We start from the raw sequence: 17,461 nt of genomic DNA on the forward strand, positions 1-17,461 counted from the left end.
GGGAGGTGCCCCCGCCCCCGGCGCGTCCCGGCCGTTTCTGCGCGTGCGACCGGCGGCCGCAGCGGGTCCCGGCAGGTGAGGGGCGCGCCGGCTCCTGAGCAGCCCCCGGGACGCGGCCTCGGACAGGTGAGGGCGGGGTCGGGCTTACCTGGCAGCGCGCGCTGCGGGGACGCTGGGGCAGCCGCCGGCTCTCTTCCGGGGCGGGCGCCTGCTCGCCACCGAGGTGAGGCGTTGGGGACCCTGAGAGTTCGGGCTGGGAATTCAGCGGAGCTCCTTCCCGGGAGCCGCGGCTTCCGGAATAAGGTGTGCCAAGGAGGGAGGCAGAAATCCGAGGGGGGCAGTCCCGGAGAGCGCACGAAGGGCAGGCGGCTTGCCCCAGGAATTCGTGGCTTTTTAAAGGACTCATCTTTGGTCCCCTCGGGGCGCAGTGGAGTTAGTCACCGCCACCGCCTGGGCTCTTTCTGCGGAGGTTAGCCCCTCGTTTGTGTGGGATTTCATGCGCTCCCTTCGTGGAGACCCGGAGGTTCAACTCTGGTTGCCAGCGCAGGCATTGGCGCAGCTGCCCAGGAGAAGAAAGCCTTAGGATAATTGTGTGGGGGTTCGAGTCTTGCACATTAAAAACAAAAATACCAGAAAACCAAAAAACCCCAATACGGTGATGGTGGTGGTGAACTTGAGAGGCGATTGCTTCCGCAGTGAGTTCCTCAGCGCGCGGTCCATCTGTCCAGCAAATGGGGCGCCGAAGGCTTTTAGTCATGGTTGGGTTTCCATAAACAGGTTAGAATGTCTGAAGGAAATTCTGTGCGGTGTCTGAAGGTTTCAGCGGCGTGTAGGTAGGTACTTACCAAGTGCGGACTGGAAGTGACATTGACAGGAGTGACTTAAGAGTTACCAAGCAGCTTCCAGGTGCACCTTGGAACTTTACAAAAACCTGCTTCCCAACGCACTGAGTGGCAAACAGGTCTACGGGTTATGATTCCTATTAGCATCCATTTTCGCTTGGGTCCGCAGCATTTAAATCAGTACGTATTTGTTGTATGTCTTAAGGAGGAACCTCTGCGAGAGCCAGGTTGGCGTGCCCTTTGGTAGCACAGGTGTTGATACACAGGGGCCATTTAGGGCCCTCATTCCGCGCAGCTGGGTGCTCAGAAAGAGCAGGGGCTTGGGCCCTCATTTCTTTAATCTCTGGTACTAAGCGTTTAAATGCAGGGAGAATGCAAATCTTTGAAGAAGTCTGACATCCCAGCTGACAAGGACTATGAAAAACCATCCTCAAAATAAGGTTATTGGGCACTTTATCTTGTTGTGTAAAATACACAAGGTAGATATTATTCCCCCTTTTCAGGTGAGAAACCCAGGCAGGGAGGAATCCAGCAGTTTGTTGAAAGTAATTAGTGGACCTGAAAGCCAAGGGGGATATTTCTGAATGCAAAACCCATGCTTTTTCACTATTCCATGGTTCTCGGACATTTAGTGTAAATCTGGCAGATTTAATGGAAAATAATTCAAATTTATTTTCCTAAAACAATCCATGTCAGTTGAAGAGACCGTTATGAATAAATGAGTATTGCTTTCAGTCTCTTTGTGTGGTTAAACTATAACCAGTCTGGGCCAAGAAGATGAACGGCAGTTTTTAAAATACAAAGTTTATTATGTGTCTTCGTTAACATATTTGTAAGGACCAAATATGTCCAAGAGGGACAAATCCAGTAAAACTTTGTAGGTATTCCTTGTGTATTACACATTGAAGTAACAGTTAATTTTCTTATTATTCATATCCTTTAACAGAGGTCAGTTTGATTCCATATCTTTCAGATGAATAGAAACCACTGTTTTCACCTAGAGAGGACTTTGTGTGCGTGTGTGTGTATAAATGTATAATCATATATGAATATATGTAACATTTATTTTAAAAGGTGTATCTGTTTTTCCTTAAATCTATCTCTAGAAGTGTACAGAGTACTACAGTGCACTTATGTGGGAAGGAATCCGAATATTCCCTTTTTAGACTTTGAGTGAATGAGCCATAACAACTCATAATTTCTTCAAATTCCTGTCAACCACGGAAGTGATTTTCAAACTGCAGATACTAGGCTGTAGATGAGAATGAAAATAGTCTTTAGACTTTTTAAAAATTTTTTAGAAGTATTTATTTATTTGTTTGTCAGAGAGAGAGAGAGCACAGCAGGCAGAGTGGAAGGCAGAGAGAGAAGCAGGCGCCCTGCCCAGCAAGGAGCCCAATGCAAAACTCGATCCCATGACCATGGGATCATGATCTGAGCTGAAGGCAGCTGCTTAACCGACTGAGCCACCCAGTTATCCCTAGTCCTTAGAATTTTAAATAATATTCCTGACACGGAGAGCACTTGCTTTCTTAAACTCTTCCTTATCATTGTTAGTAATTATACGGAGATATTGAGGGGTTTCGTAATTAAATTATCTTAAGGTGTTGAAAAAAAGTGTCTTTTTGGCGGGTGAGGTGGAGAAGAGAGGCTCTTTGCCTGTGTCGGGAGAATCAGGTAGGCTATATTCTGCCCGAGTTGTGCTTAGCACAATTTTTATTTTTGTTTTCATTTGACAGTGAAATCAACAATGCACCTTGAACTCCTCTCTAGGAATATTTGAAATCCTGACTAGAATGTGTTTGTAGACATGTGCTTGGCTTGGTTAAGATTCTCTAATGGAGGGGCCAAGAGTGATGAATTAGAGAACTTTCCAGAAGACCGAAAGGGCCAGGGAGCAGAGTATGCATGAGATGTGAAGTGGGCAGATCTAGATTTTGTGACACCTGAAAGGCAAGTGACTTGGGGATCTTTAAAAAAATAATGTAAAATTAGTTATGAAAGTGAATGCTTATTTAGAATGGAAAAAGATATGATCACCCTTTGCTGGAAGTTTCTTTTTCTTTCAGCTGAGAACTTTTTGGGCAATTTACCAGAAATGCTTACATAAAAATGCTTCCTGATTGCAGCCCTCTCTCCCTGAGAACACTGAGCATCTCCTAGCAGCCTGTAGCCCTCATAGGGGCCTCTGCCAGCGAGAGTCCGGAAGCTGAAGCGCCATTACCGTCAAAGAGTAAGAGGGCCAACTGTGGTTGTAGGCAAAGGACTCATGGTTCACTGAGCAGGATGAAGGCTGGTCGCTGGGGTGGGAGGGATACTCAGCTTATTGGGGACTCAGGGCATTTCATATCTAGTAAACAGCCCGGAGGGAAGGCCCAGAGCTGACTTCTAGGACCTTCTACTTTGCTTGGCTCTCCAGGGAGGCCTTTGGCTATTGGTGCTCCCAGCGCTTATTCTACCACTCATGGTTAATGGAGGCTTTTCTATGTCCCAGGCACGGACTATGGCAAGGTCCTATTTACCAGGGAGCTCCTACCCTCATGGAGCTGATTTCACTCTGACAGCACAGGGTCCTAGGGGCTGGTCTGGAGCCTGGAGGGCTCCTGATGGCTTGAGCTGAATTTGGAATTGTTGGTGGAGTTACCAAGATGGAAGAGTCCAGGGAGGGCATTCTAGGTGGGTGGAGGGCTGGAGACAGCCAGAGGTTCGGACCCCCGTACTCTACTCCATGGATGCAGTGAGGCCCCTTTGGTCAGGGGTTCTCAGCATGTCCTTTCAGACCAGCTGCACCCACACAACTGGTTTTAACTTACTAGAGATGCATGCTCTCAGCCCCCATCCCAGACCCTCTGTATTGGAAACTCTGTGTCTGGGGCACAGCGATCTGCATTTTGAGAAGCCCTCCTGATGACTGCGGTGCGTGCTAAAGTTTGAGACCCGGTGCTCTTGGTATTTCACGGAACTGGTTGGGCATAGACTCCCCTGTGGAGATGGTAAGAGGGGAGTGGGATTCATGCCAACGCTAATATGCTGTGACTTTGATATGAGTATCATTTATGTTACGGTCACTGGCATTTTTGGAGTACCTGGACTGTACTCAGGCGTTGTGCTAAGAAATAGGAACTCTTTTAATCATGAATATAACCCCACAAAGCAGGGCTGTTGTCACTTACATTGAATGTGAGAAAACTGCAGCCCAAGGAGACAAGGGGATTGTCCCCAGGCACACAGCTGGAAAGCATTTCAGCCAGGATTCGGGCACTTTCCCTCTCTCCTGCCTGGGAGAGTTTTCATCTGTGTCTTTGTTGCGTGTGGGTCTTGTAGGGGAGGCTGGAAGGGAGACTTGAGACTATGTGGACTGGCCCTTTTTAACAATCATTGTCATTTGCTGACCATGTGGGTTTAACAGGTTTTTCTTTAGGGACAAATCGACAGATGAGATAGGTACCATTTTGTCATTCCCTCCTTGGGGGAATTTCTAAAGTTTCGAAAGCAAATAGACACAAGTGCATATAGTAATTGAGCAACATGGATGTTTCCTCCTTCCCTGGTATGGTGATGGGTTCATGTGCATTCCCCCCATGGGCAGAAGGTAGCCTTGTTTTGTAATGTGGGTTTCATCTGGGTATGGGCATGTGGACTTTCTTCTAAAGCCCAGCTCCCTGTCCAGGACACAGATGTCTTGAAGATGATGGTGTGTTTGTCTATGAGGTCCTGAAAGTAACCTAGAAGAGCTATGCTTTGCATTTTCACATTTTTTTTTCTTTCTGAAAATGATTGTTCTCCGCAACTCTCTATATTTTGTCATGGAATACCTCCATCATTTCAGGAGGCATGAAAAAGAACACAGGTGGTGTACCTGTGTAGCTCAGTGGGTTAAAGCCCTGCCTTCAGCTCAGGTCACCATCCCAGGGTCCTGGGATCGAGCCCCACATCGGGCTCTCTGCTCAACAGGGAGTCTGCTTCCTCCTCTCTCTGCCTGCTTCTCTGCCTACTTGTGATCTTTGTCTGTCAAATAAATAAATAAGATCTTTAAAAAAAAAAAAAAAAGAACACAGGTGTAGATGTGAGGACATGTGTGAGTGTGCCAAATGGTGGTTTGCCTTTGGGTGTGGACCTCAGGTTACTGAGCCTTCGCTTCTCCGCACGCAGATGTTGAGACAAACGTTAATTTGAGTGCAGGGCAGGCAGCAGAACTTAATTCTGGGAGTGCTGGCTGTCTCAGCCGTGCATTCATGCATTCACATAGTCATTTGTCGCCTGCCTGGTTGTGCTGAGTCTTAATGTCAGGCACCGGAAGAAGATACAGCGGTGGCTGGACAGATGTGATCCGTACAGAGTCCTGAGGACAAACTTGCACACTGTGCTATGGCTGAATGGAGTCAGATGCCCTAATTCCCACAGTGAGTCATCTGGAAAGGAGTTAAGAAGTTATCTTAGTTCAGGAGAGAGGCTGTAGGGCTTGGCTTAAGGCAACCAGGAAGCAGAGGTGTGTGAGTGTTTGAGAGATGATCTGGGAGATTGCGTATGTGATAGGGGGTTGTAGGAGGTTGTGGGCCGGGGTTTGTGCCTTGGGCCCCTGGGTTGATGCTAAGACCACAAGTCAGGATGGAATAGTTTTCAACAAATAAAAATGAGTTTTGTGGACATTGTGAGTTTGAAATGTCCGCATGACTCCAAGGTAGAGGTTTGGGTACATTGAATAATGCAGCAGAGAACCCAACTGAATAATTCAGCAGGTTGAGTAATATCAACAAATGAATGATGCCATCTCCCAAGGAGAGGGTGGGAGCGAGAAGCAGTTCACAAAAGAAACGTGGGCATTTCCCCTGGCATTGGCAGGGTAGGCACAGATTCCAAGTCCTTTGATGGGAAAGGTGAAAAGAGTCTACTTCCACTTGTTCTTGAGAGGGTGGAGATAAATTCTCTGGCCCTTTTGCATGGTTGATAGCCTGCGATCTGGCCCGTGGGAGGAGGGTGGCAATGTGGAACAGCAAACAAGGGCTGGCCGGAGCAGAGGGGCAAGGGGCTCATTGAAAGCTCATTTGCAGCGTTTCAGCTCATATAATTGTCGTAAGGTAAAATGCTTGCCATCTGTCCTCTTTTTTTTTTTTTTAAAGATTTTGTTTATTTATTTGACAGAGAGAGATCACAAGTAGATGGAGAGGCAGGCAGAGAGAGAGGGAAGCAGGCTGCCTGCTGAGCAGAGAGCCCGATGTGGGACTCGATCCCAGGACCCTGAGATCATGACCTGAGCCGAAGGCAGCGGTTTAACCCACTGAGCCAACAAGGCGCCCGCCATCTGTCCTCTTACTGGGTTATTTTCTCTTGTTAAAACTACTCACTTTACAGGTGCCTGGCTCAGTGTCTTGAGGCTTCTGCCTTCTGCTCGGGTCATGATCCCAGCGTCCTGGGATTGAGCCCTGCATCGGGCTCTCTGCTTGGCAGGGAGCCTGTTTCCCCACCCACCCTCCCCACTGCCTGCCTCTCTGCCTCCTTGTGATCTGTGTCCGTCAAATAAATAAATAAAAATCTTAAAAAAAATACTCACTATAAATATCTATCATAAATACAAATATTTATTTGTATAAATACAAATATTTATGATAGATATTTATATATCATATCTGATATATCATATTTATTGTATATCATATTTATTATAAATTAACTATCTGGATCATTTTGTAGCTCATACAGATCAGCCAGTGCTGTTTTGTAGGCACTGCTGATACCAATACTACAAAATTAATTTTTGTGTAGAATATTAGGTTTCCGTAGGTGCTCAGAGTTGAGTCGAAGGCTTGTTTAAAAATTGTGTTAGAAAGTGGCTGAATAAATGAAACAAGATGGGATTGGGAGGGAGACAAACCATAAGGGACACTTAATCTTACAAAACACACTGAGGTTTGCTGGGGGAGGGGGATTGGGAGAGGGGGGTGGGGTTATGGACATAGGGGAGGGTATGTGCTATGGTGAGTGCTGTGAAGTGTGTAAACCTGGCAATTCACAGACCTGTACCCCTGGGGATAAAAATATATTATATGTTTATTTAAAAAAAAAAACTGGAAAAAAAAAAGAAAGTGGCTGAAATAAATAAATACATGTTTCTTTGTCCAAAAAACTATTAATTGAGCATGCATTATACGGAGTTTTAGTTGTGAATCATCTCCCTGTCCCCTGAGAGCTTACAGCCAAGATGGGAAGTTGGACAGTTTTACAGATACCTGCAAGAAAGTGTGCTGTTTGCTAAGGATAAGGGGCAAGGTGCCATGGGAGCCAAGCAGTGAGGGGCTGGGCTGCTTGCACTTAGTAGGACTGGGCAGCTGGAGTGAGCCAGCGGTGGGCAGGGATCCCTCTGTAGCATGAAGCAACATTTAGAAAGAACAGACAGGTTTTCAGAATTTGCTGGATGGATGCTTTTGAGGAACTGAAAGTTTATGATCAACTTTGTCCATTAAAAGTCAGACATAGGGGGGCTCCTGCGTGGTTCAGTGGGTTAAGCCACTGCCTTCAGCTCAGGTCATGATCTCAGGGTCTGGAATTGAGTCCTGCATTCAGCTCCTTGCTCAGCAGGGGGCCTACTTCTTTCTCTGCACCTGCCTACCATTCTGCCTCCTTGTGCTCTGTCTCTCCCCGATAAATAAATAAATAAATAAATAAATAAATAATAATTAAAAAAAAAACAAAAGACGTATTCACAAGAGGTTGTGATCTGGTCGGGAAACCTAGAAAAGAAAGTACTAAACTTATCTGCATGACTGTCCCCACGTTCAGAGCCAAGAGGTGACTGAGGGGACGGTACAAAAATGAAGTAAACCCCACTCAGACCAGAAACAAGTAAAAATAATGATTTTGATGATTGTATGATAATTTGTGTTTTGGGTGGTAGTGGGGAGGGGGCTATTGGGAAAGATGTTGGTGTTTAGTTTGAGAACTTCTTAGAAAAGGATACTATATTATGTAATGTCATATAATGTATATATACATTATAATGTATATATATAATATATATAATGTGTATAATGTATATAGTGTAATTGTATATAACCAATATCATTATGATTAAGAGTGTTACCAAGTGTAAAACATCACATAATTATTACATATGTAGGTTTCTAGTCTGAAAATGGCCTTGGGGGTCAGTGCTTCCACCTCCTGTTGCTCTTTCCTGAATGAGGTGGGGTCGAGTGGTGCCGCAGGCTTGCTTACCTTCCCCTGGTCAGTCTGTCTGGTGAATGAGTATGTCGCTGTTTGTCCTCTGGCAATGTGTCTCACTTGAGCGAGAATTCTTGTCTGTTGCTGAAATGCAACAATCGTCTGTTAACGAACTGTCTCCATCTTCTCCCAGTCTTTGTGTCACCCTCTTTTAAAGATTGTATTTATTGATTTGACAGTGTGAGAGACAGAGAAGGAACCCAGGCATGAGCAGGGGAAAGAGCAGAGAGAAAGGGAGAAGCAGATGCCTTGCTGAGCAGGGAGCCTGACACGGGGCTCGATCCTGGGACCCTGGGATCATGACCTGAGACGAAGGCAGACGCTGAACCGACTGAGCCACCCAGGCGCCCCTGGTGTCACCCTTCTAACTTAACTTCCTCTCTGCTGTGGTTGTCACGCACTTTGTTACATAGTTGAGTGTTTTGGATATTATAAGAATCTTTGGCGGAAGTTGCTTTCAGCGTTTTAGACCTGCCTAAACAGGCAGAATTTCTCTGATGTTTCTTTCTTTCTCTTAAATCTACTTGATTTGCGCTGGCACAGAAACGTTTGGCTTTAGCAAGGGATGAGAAAGAAGGTTCTCAGGAAGTTTCAAACTCTGTTAATATTTGAACCAGAAGACATGGCAGACCTGAGAAGGTACATGATACATTGTTTCTAAACATCATGAACTCTTTATGTGATTAAAAAGAAAAAGTTTGAACAGGTTGGTTCCGCCCTGCTCATCAATAACCGATTGGCATTTACTTGCTTTGTTAACGACTTCCTTTCCAACTTCTGGCTTTGTGTCCACTTCTGCCTTTGTCACCGTGAGCTCAAGATTATAAATCAATAATTGAGTGCTTAGTTTTTGTGTTCCTTGCCAATATGTGCCTTTTCATGGATGTTTTTTTCTTTTGGTGGAAGAAGCTTTTTGTTTTCCCTGGTTTATAGGGCATGTGGATTCAGCTGGCATATATTTCATGTCACGTGCCCGCTCCTGGGATTATGGAGGTTCTGCTAGGTAGCAGCATCATCTTATTCTCAGGAACCGTGCTGGATAGGAGTCATACCCATTTTATAGAAGAGAGCACTGAGACCCAGAGAAGCCATGTGAGTTGTACAGGGTCAGTTCATTGGATGGAATTTTACTTCCAACCCCCACCCCCCACTATTCCATCCTAAGCCTGGGCTATTTTAATAACTCCGTTCTGACTTATTTTCCGGTGACGTGGTTTAGCCCCCAAACTAGGGAGTCTCCAAGACTCATGACAGCTAAAATGCCGGGTATTTCTTTGGCTCGTGGATTTGGAAGCAGCTGCTCTGTGCATTCCCAGGCTGAATGCAGAGTTGAATCCCTTCACCGCAGAGGCTGCTTTAAAAGCCACATCGATAAAGCTTTGGATTCCTGCTAACCCCTATTCTGGAGATGGATTTGGCAGGATCTTGATAAACACATCATGTTAGAACAATTTTCTGCCAGAAACTTGTGAATACGTGAAACTAGATGCTCTGAAAAGGTCTCTCTTTCCTATCTGACCCAAGCGAGGATTTAAAACACGAAATTGTTATAATAAATTTGTGTAGCAAAGCAAGCAGTCGGTAATTGTAAAACTCATGGCTCGTTCCACATGAGAACAACCCCAAGAGAACAACTTAACTGTGTGTTTTTTTTGTTTTTTAAACTGATGTCAGCTTTTAAGGAGATACAGATGTTGACATTTTAAAGTCCAGATATAATTCTTGTGGTGCTGTTGATTGGATCTGAGTGCTTTTTTGCTGTTCATTCATTTATAAATATCAAGACCAAATGAGATCTTTTAAGGGTCCACAGTGTACAGATGGGGTTGGTATTCTGGTTGATGTGATCTTGGAGAAGCTAAGAGTTAACTTCTGCTGAATGTTCTGCTTATCCCCATGGGGACTTCTGAGGTACCTCTTGGGAACCTTTCTTTAATCTAGATAGTCTGTTCACTGAGAACACGGAAGGAAATTGAGAATACATATTTCAAGCTCTATTCATTACACTTCCTTTAGGACTGCATTTTACCTTTCTGTTGAGGCTGATGTGGTGTCTATGGGAAGCAGCAGGATATGACCAAAATGGCCCAGCATCTGTCCTCATGTCCCACCCATCATAACTTCATGCACCTTTGAATAAAGCCCTCATCAGTGTTGTCTTTATCCATTCCAATTAGAAGTTGGTTTCTTTCAGGGGCGCCTGGATAGCTCAGTCAGTTAAGTGTCTGACTTGTGGTTTCAGCTCAGGTCATGATCTTAGCGTCATGAGATCGAGCCCCATGTTGGGGCTCCCCACTCAGCGGGAAGTTGGTTTGAGATTCTCCCCTTTTGCCCCACACCCCATTCACACCCCCCCCAAATAAATACATCTTTAAAAAAAAAAAAGGAAGTCGGTTCTTTCATGATATGCAATGAATGATGAGTTTGTTGTTGTTAAACTATTTTTAATGTAAATTTTGCTGAGCAGTTCTGGCTGTCTTGTTGGTATAATTTGGTAGTGTCTCTGCTTTGTAGTAATAACCTCGGTCTAGCCGGATTGAAAACCAGCCCTTGCTATGAGATTTTTTTTGTTGTTTTATTGTTATTTTTTCTCTAGTGGCTCTGGTTGAGAGCTGTCTTAGTGCTTAAAAATCATTGATTTTACAGCTGCTTTTTTTTTTTTTTAAGATTTTATTTATTTATTTGACAGAGAGAGAGATTGAGCAAGCACAGGCAGGCAGAGACAGAGGGAGAAGCAGGCTCCCCACTAAGCAAGGAGCCCGATGCGGGACTCGATCCTAGGACACTGGGATCATGACCTGAGCCGGAGGTAGCTGCTTAACTGACTGAGCCACTCACCCTTACAGCTGCTTTTAAGATTACATAGAAAGCATGAATGAAATAGTGTAGAGCAGGACCTCTTTACACACACACATATATTCACACTATGTGCTGCTGCATCAGTACATTTGTTTTCTGTTAATAAGCACTAGAAATATACTAGTGGTTCCCTTATGGAGACCTCTAGTCTGGGCTGAGTCACTTCTCACTGTGTGCCTCTCTGCACAATTACAATTTCCTAAAGGCATACCTTGACAAAACATTGCCAGGGCCCATTTGATGCTGGCATAACAGGCCTTTTTCTGTAGTCTTTAAATGTCACTTAAACAAACTCCTCCTCAGACATAAGACTCTTAAAAAGACTCTGCATTTGTTTAATTTGTTAAAGCTCCTAAAAAAGTCTTGGTATTTATTTCCAGATTTTATCAGCCAAACATCTCCATTTGCGATCAGGAGAACCAGTCCTCCAGTGCGTGCTGCTTGAAATGATTACAGGGAGGAAAGTGTCCTGAGTATTTCTGTTACTCAGTAAGCATTTCTGGAGGTCACTGCAGATGGGGTGGGCAGGGAGTGGGACCAGAGAAGACACTTCTTCTCCAGTAGGGCATTGATGGAGCCTCACACTGTGGCTTCGTTGTCTCACCATGACTGAGTTACTGGGAAGAGCCCCAAGTCTGGACAAACCCTGGGCTCAAATATCAGTTCTGCCACTTGTAAGACTTCAGTGGCTCCAAAATTCTGGTTTCTTGTTTGTAAAACAGAGTTTGCGACTATTCACCTGGGTGTGCTGTGAATATTAGTGGTAATCCCTGCAGAGTGCTTTGTGTGTAACACGTACTTTATAAATGCCTGTTATTCCAGGAAAAGAGGGAGTCTGGCTCCTTCGCCGCATCCACACTTTGGAGAACTGAGTGCCAACCATGTTAAGGCAGCTTTTCCCCAGGGATCAGACGCCTCTTCACTGTTGGTGTTTGGCTCTATGTTGCCTTCTGACCAGAAGAATGAGAAGAGAGAGGGCAGAAAGCAGGAGTAGGACCCGGTACTAAATTGCATAATTTCAGTTCAAAAATTAACTGGAGACAGATTTTTTTTCTTTTTTGAGACACATTTGAGGGAGCAATAAAAATTATCTAAATTCAGTCCATTTTACCCCAGTGGAGGTTCTTATCTTTAGAGTTGAGACACTATCTCTTCCTTTTTTTCCTTTAGTTTTTTCCCTTTCACGTTTAAGGTATTTTTTCCCTTTTGCATTTTTAAGTAAGTCTTGACATTAGAACGCTGATACTGGACATGCACGCATTGATCGTGTGCTGAATTTAGCATTTTCTTGGTGATTATAGTATAATTTGATGAAAGCCCAGCCACTCCTCAGGGAAACCAGACAGTGTTTCCTAAATATATGTGGACGAATTAATACCTTGGAAGTTTGACTTTGGAAGGTGACACCAAATGGTTTCATTGGGTTCACAGCCTACATTTCTGATGGCTGAAAAAGAGAAGGGAAAAAAAAAGTATTGATTAGCTAAGGATTTCATGTTTAAATGGAACAACAGGGAAAACAGAAGCAGTTTCTGATTTCAAAATGCACATCTCCTTGGAGAGTCAAGATAGATCTTCCTGAAAAGATGATTAGAGGAACCCTCTTGGGAGCAGAGAGGATTGTAAAGATAGGCGAGTTCTGTTTGGACCGAGAAGTGGAGGGAAAATGTGACTTGAATCTGGAAGGCTGGTGAGTAAGTGACCCTCAAAGTCTTGTAGAGGTCGCCGGGAGTCATCGGGATTTTTTCTTTTTTCCAAAATTTTCATTTTTTAGAGAAAGCTTACAAACTAGAGTAGTGGAAGGAGCTCAGCAGACTCTGCCCTCAGCGCAGAGCCCCATGGGGGACTCGATCCCATGACCCGGGACCATGACCTGAGCTGAAACAGAGAGTTGGACGCTTAACCCACTGAGCCACCCAGGTGCCCAAGATTGGCGCTCTATGTTCCTCTCATACTGCATGACCTTGTGCAGTTTTTGTGATAGTTTCTTCACAGTGCTGGCCCTTTCAGGAATGTTGACGCTGAGCAGGAGTTAGGTGAAAAAGACAGAGGGACAAAGTGTCACAAAGAACAAGGACATACAGCTGGGCTGCTAGGCTCACAGGTGGCTCTGCAGCATTTTCAGTGTGTGACGTTGGGCAAGTAACTTAAGCCTTCTGTGCCTCTGTTTTCCCATCAGTAAAATGAGGCTTTGATGGTGGGAGGCTCGTATTAGCTTTGAAGAACTACCATGTGTCACGTTCACTGGTCCTAACAGAACCTAGGGATTCCATCCTATTTAAAACCTCATTTGCAGCATTTTAGCTCAGTGGGGAGATTTGTTTTGGAGGTTTTGGGATCGCTCCCAGCCTTTTTGTAGCTGATAGTCTATGACATGAGTTGCAGAGTGCATGCCCTGCGAGACTGTAGAATATTGGGGAAGTTCATTTGGGAATTACCAACTGAAGCTGTCATAGGATCGTGTCCACTTCACCGAGCTGGCACTGGCATTGATGTAATCTGAGAAGCAGGGGGGGGTGGGATCGATATAACCTTTTTAAAGATAGATGGTTTTAATATTGATAATAGTGTTCTTTACCTTTCCATTTGATTTCATTTGTAACGGAACGCCACATAAATGCTAGGGCGTGCTGACTGCCTTGCGATAGTGAGTCACCCCTTCAGGTATAGACACAGAAAGTTCGATGATCTGGACAGATGTCACTTTAATGCATCACTAACAGGCTGAGAGGTACAGTCTTCAAATAAACCGTCCTTCACATGCCTGTAGGAAATACCCTTTCATCTGCATTTTAAAAATCTTCCTTCAACCATAGACGAGGAAAGTCTTGGTTGTGCATGTCTCTGACTCGTTTTGGTTCACCTGTGGCAGTTTTCCACGTTTGCTTCAGATGTTTGGATTCTTTCGGAGGTGACTGAGCACTTGTCCTTCCATTCCTCAGGTGTGTGCCTTGGAGACCTCACCTGTTGCCTTCTCTCCTGTTGGGACACCCGCTGTCTCAAGACTGGAAAAGGATCTCAGCTTACTGAAATCCAAATGTTGATGGGAGGAGGGAAGCGTGGCTGGCCTCATAGGCTTGCAGTCATGCCCGGGTCGAGGACCCCTCGGCCCTTGGTGGATAGTTTCAGAGACCCCCCAGTTCGGTGGCCTTCTTCTATGCTGGAGTGTAAGGACTTCTCTGGCAACTACTTGACCGTGATTTTATAAAGGTGATAAGAAAAGTAGATCATTCTACTGATGAAATGTTTTAGGGAAATCCAGATGCAGAGAAATGAGTTCCGTCCACAGCAGGTTACACCCAGACCTCTAGGAAGGCTGTGTCATCATTATTGATGTGATGCGCTGGACCCAGTGCACGAAGCTGCTCCCACACCTTATCAGAGAGCAATCCGTAGATTGCCCATCAATAGTTATTCAATGATGAAGCATTTACGGGAAAGCTCACCAATTGTGAAACTTTTTAGGTTGTTGGGAGGTGCTGGTCTCTATGCAGGCTCGGAGTTCTGATGAGTATTCAGTCAGGATTGTAGTAGACGGAATTGCCCTCTGAATGAGTTCATTCATTCATTCAATCCAAACTCAACCGCTGTGTGCCAGGTACTGTTCTGGGTGCTGAAGTGCAGGGGTGAACTGGGCAAATACCATCTCCTCTCCTTAGAGGACTTAATTATTGTGGGGGGCTGGGAGTGGATAGGAGAGTCCAAATAAACCAACTCATGGGACAGTTTTGATCATGAAGGCCATGCTGAATGTCAGGTGTGACAGATTATGGTGCAAACATGTGCTTTCATACTAAAGGGTCAAGGTCAGGGTGAGGGTTAAGGTTAAGGCTCTTGGGGTGCCTGGGTGGCTCAGTCAGTTAAGCATCCAACTCTTGATTTTGGCTCAGGTCATGATCACAGGGTCTTGAGATCAAGCCCCTTGTTGGGCTCTGTGCTGGGTGTGGAGCCTTCTTAAGATTCTCCATCTCCCTTTAATTCTGTGCCTGCCCAGCCCCTCATTCAGGCTCTCCTCTCCCTCAAGAAGAAAAGAAAAGAAAAGAAAAGAAAAGAAAAAAAAAAGGTAAGGCTCCCTAAGGAGGTGATGCTTGGTCTAAACCTGAGGTGAGAGAGCTAGGTGTTTGATCTGTATGGAGAACAGATTCTATTGTTAACAGCCGAACCAACAAAACAAAATCCCTAGGTCTTCCCTCCAAAAGTTTGCTGCACCCACTTTTCCCCTCGGTGGGGGAGGGGGTGCTCCTTTCTCCTTCATGCAGAATTTACTGTCAGACCTGGTAGCACTGAACATCAAGGAAAGGAGGGCCGCTCCAGGCTGAGGTCTTTGCTGTGGGTTCAGTGAGCCTTCCCCCTTGTATACAACCCAAGTTGACCAAACTTTGCATCTGGTAATAGCTTCTGTTTTCACTTGCTGATGATACTGGCTGGTCAGGTGAGCCCAGAGCTGTGGCTAGACTTGCTTTAACTTCCCTTTCATGGTTAAAACATATGTAAACTTGTGTGATGCTTTTAGCTTTCTGCAAAGGACACACTGTCCTCTTCTCACTTTGTCAAGATTCTGTTCATTTGTGTCAAGACACCTGCTGGAACTAAGAGCTTCCTCTTCCTTTAAGTCTGACTCTTTTCAACTATGGATTATTTTTAGCCTTTTTCTGTCAATTATGAAGCTTGAATTGTATTGAGTATTTATAGAAAATGAATTAAAGCAGCCAGTGAGGCTTTGCAAAGGTGCAAGTTTCTGACTCAAAACCGCTTTATGCTCCGTCACTGGAAACTCACTCCGCAGTGTAGACTGGGTCATCATGGGTTGACTTGGTTTTTTGGATTTGTTGCCTAAGTATAGAATAGTATAATTTGGTCCTTAGAATAGAAAATAATTGTATTACATCACTACTACTTTATAGGAAAGCAGAAATTTACTAAATGACGTTATTAAACCCAAACCTAGATGCTCTTTGAACATTTGTGTAGATATTTATACAGGTTGTTTTCCCTCCGTAAGTTTCTGTTCTGTATGGAGACAGTAAGTGTGAAAACCTTTCACTGCAAATAAATAAGAATTCTACCAACCGAATAACAGATCTGATTAAATAAATGGCTGTTGTAATCATCCGACACTTTTGCTCCAGGCAAATGAAGTGACTGCATTGAGTTTTAAGAATTTATTTCTGGAATATTAATTAATTAATTAATTAATTAAAAACCCCATACCTGGACTTTTCCCCTTTGGCTGTCAGATCAGAACTAAATTAGCTATGTCGCGTTTTTTGAGTTGTAGAGGCCTCTTGAGTTGATTATTCTACGGAAAATCATAGAATACATTAGGTCCTCAGACAGGATCTGTGTTTCTGATATTAGGAGCTGAACAGAGATAGCCTCTGACTGGTCTGGAGCCACTGTTCCCTTTTCTGAAGCCTGGGGCAGATTTTCAGGCTGATAACATCAGGTTTCCCACTCAGCCTCAGAATCATTTGCAGTAATCTCTCTCCAGGCATCTGCCTTCTGTTTTTCACACCCGATCCTCAGAAATGTACTTGTCATCCAAGATGATTTTGGATTGAACTTTTCCTTTCTGTTGGAGGAAAGCACACAAAGACATACATCTATAAAATACCAATGCACAGGGACGCCTGGGTGGCTCAGTTGGTTAAGCAGCTGCCTTTGGCTCATGTCATGATCCCAGCTTCCTGGGATCGAGTCCCACATCGGGTTCCTTGCTCGGCAGGGAGCCTGCTTCTTCCTCTGCCTCTGCCTGCCACTCTCTCTACCTGTGTTCGCTCTCTCTCCCTCTCTCTAACAAACAAATAAATAAATAAATACCAACACACACATCAACTTTTGTTTTCATATGTATTCTTTGCACAAAGTGCCATGTCAATACTAAAGGGCATAACATTTTTAGAATTAGAAAGAAAGCCAATAGTCTCTGCTTTGAAAAAACCAGTCGTTGTTCCCATCAGTCTAGTTCATACTTATACATCATTATGCAGTGCCGTAAGCATAGTTTAGGTACTATTTTTATAATTTGCGTGTCTTGCATTTAAAATTATAAATCATTTTCCAGGCAGCTACTGGCATCAGAGAAACAAATTTTCATGGCTGAGTTAATGAAGATTTGTGGTTCATTCTGTCCACAATGTGTGTATCTCTACAAATATATCTCTGGGATAGTATGCATTCTGTGCTAGATATTCTGGGCTTGTAGTATGTTTACATTTTACATTAACCCAATTGTCATCTTGTACAACTGTGCAGAAACTGCCTGTTCTTCAGCTGTGATCATGGACTAATTTAAAATTTCACATGATGGGGTTGTACTGGGAGTTAGTATAGAAGCCTATGAATCATGTGTTTTGGTGTGGATTTTCTTTAATATATTCAAAGTCTAAAAACACATTAAGGTAAATCACTGGGCTCTCCAAGGAACTAACACCATAGAATAACCTTGAAAACAACTTTATCTAAGCACCTAAGTGAATTTATACCTCACAATGGGGGAGCGGCGAGTTGTATATTTTTCCTTTTATTAACTCAGTAAGGGT

General features: G+C 44.3%; 1 protein-coding gene across 12 annotated transcripts in view; it reads left to right on the forward strand.

Moving 5' to 3' along the window:
• The window catches only part of MCTP2 (multiple C2 and transmembrane domain containing 2), a 347,996-nt gene that overhangs the window by 103,018 nt on the left and 227,517 nt on the right, over window positions 1-17,461 (forward strand). For 5 of the 12 annotated variants that reach the window (XM_032342137.1, XM_032342145.1, XM_032342146.1 and 2 more), the window contains exon 1: window positions 50-126. The exons of 1 other annotated variant lie outside the window; for it this stretch is intronic. The gene's annotated coding sequence lies outside the window, so the exon portion shown is untranslated. 6 more of the 12 variants (XM_032342141.1, XM_032342139.1, XM_032342142.1 and 3 more) reach the window with 6 other exon arrangements.

Source organism: Mustela erminea, chromosome 5 (assembly GCF_009829155.1).
Source record: "Mustela erminea isolate mMusErm1 chromosome 5, mMusErm1.Pri, whole genome shotgun sequence".
Lineage (NCBI taxonomy): Eukaryota > Metazoa > Chordata > Mammalia > Carnivora > Mustelidae > Mustela > Mustela erminea.